Source organism: Natator depressus, chromosome 6 (assembly GCF_965152275.1).
Source record: "Natator depressus isolate rNatDep1 chromosome 6, rNatDep2.hap1, whole genome shotgun sequence".
Taxonomy (NCBI): Eukaryota; Metazoa; Chordata; order Testudines; family Cheloniidae; genus Natator; species Natator depressus.
In genome coordinates this window covers 67662341-67664510 of record NC_134239.1, presented here as the reverse complement: position 1 = coordinate 67664510, position 2170 = coordinate 67662341, and positions in this window count along the sequence as shown.

The following is a 2170-nucleotide window of genomic DNA, read 5'->3' as shown; positions in this document are numbered from 1 at the left end:
CCTGACAGCCCGCCCTGCTGGGACTGCTGCCCCATCCACCACCCCCTGCTCTCTGTCCCCTGACCACCCCCGGACCCTCCACCCCTGACTGCCCCATCTAACCCCCCCCCCCCATTCCTGACTGCCCCCCTGGGATCCCTGCCCCATCCAACCCCCGTTCCCTACCCTCTGACCGCCCTGACCCCTAGCCATACCCCCAAACTCCCTTGCCCAGTATCCAACCCCCCCCTGCAACCTTATCGTGCTGCCTGGAGCACCGGTGGCTGGCTGCGCAATAGCCGCACCACCCAGAGCATCGGGTCAGGCCGCGGCTCTGCAACTGTGCTGCCCGGCTGCCCAGAGCATAGCGCTGGTGGCGCGCTGAGCCTGCAGAAGAGGGGGAACAGCAGGGGAGGGGCCAGGCAGGAGGGTCCCGTGGGTTGGATGTGGCCTGCGGGCCATAGTTTGCCCACCTCTGTCATACAGCAATATGCTCATTGCTGCCATTTTAATTTGATTAAACTGAATTAGTACCAGGAATCGGAAAAGTAAACCCAGAACTTTAGCAATCTGAGCTGTTTAGGTCATTTTATCCATTTTCTAGGGGTCCGTGGTGCTTTCTCTAATCATCATTTCATGCATTTCGTTTAAAAAATATTTACTTGTCATATCTGGGGACTTCACTAAGATGTCACCATGTGGCAAAGCAATTTAGCTCTTTATCAATATTTATTTTCCAGATCCTACTTCTAATCTCTTCTGTCCTTTCCCCAGCAGCTACCTAAACCTTTTAGTCGGCTGCCTAGGTCTGTGCTTTAGAAACAACAAATGAATACCCTGCAATCAAAGCTTATAAAAGTACCCTCAGGTCTTTTGGACATTTGTTTTTTTCTGAACAGCTCTCAACCTCCTTAGTTTAGTAGAATATTCCAGAGCTGTGAAGAACTACATTAATCACTCAGCTAAAAAGAAAGTCATGCTCAGGCTAGTACCACAAGCTAGCTACTGGCTAGTAAAAGTCTATGTATTCAAATCTAAAGTGCCTAATTTCTTATAACAATGTAAAGAAAAAGCCAATAAGTACTTAAATTCCACCAAAACCTATGCAAAGAGTTTCCATTGCTACATTTAAAAACAAATAAATATATCATGGCCTTCTCAGTAATGAAGTTTTGAGTTCCAGTGCAGTTCAAGATGATTAGTTATAAGTCCACTGCTAACAACAGAAAAGGAGTACTTGTGGCACCTTAGAGACTAACTAATTTATTTGAGCATAAGCTTTCGTGAGCTACAGCTCACTTCATCGGATGCATACTGTGGAAAGTGTAGAAGATCTTTTTATATATACACAAAGCATGAAAAAATACCTCCTCCCACCCCACTCTCCTGCTGGTAATAGCTTATCTAAAGTGACCACTCTCCTTACAATGTGTATGATAATCAAGGTGGGCCATTTCCAGCACAAATCCAGGGTTTAACAAGAACGTCGGGGGGTGGGGGGGGGTTAGGAAAAAACAAGGGGAAATAGGTTACCTTGCATAATGACTTAGCCACTCCCAGTCTCTATTCAAGCCTAAGTTAATTGTATCAAATTTGCAAATGAATTCCAATTCAACAGTTTCTCGCTGGAGTCTGACAGCAGGATTGTCTGGCTATGTAGACTCCCTCCTCAGGCCCTACGCTACCAGCACTCCCAGCTACCTTCGAGACACCACTGACTTCCTGAGGAAACTACAATCCATCGGGGATCTTCCTGATAACACCATCCTGGCCACTATGGATGTAGAAGCCCTCTACACCAACATTCCACACAAAGATGGACTACAAGCCATCAAGAACACTGTCCCCGATAATGTCACGGCTAACCTGGTGGCTGAACTTTGTGACTTTGTCCTTACCCATAACTATTTTACATTTGGGGACAATGTATACCTTCAGATCAGCGGCACTGCTATGGGTACCCGCATGGCCCCACAGTATGCCAACATTTTTATGGCTGACTTAGAACAACGCTTCCTCAGCTCTCATCCCCTAACGCCCCTACTCTACTTGCGCTATATTGATGACATCTTCATCATCTGGACCCATGGAAAAGAAGCCCTTGAGGAATTCCACCATGATTTCAACAATTTCCATCCCACCATCAACCTCAGCCTGGTCCAGTCCACACATGAGATCCACTTCCTGGACA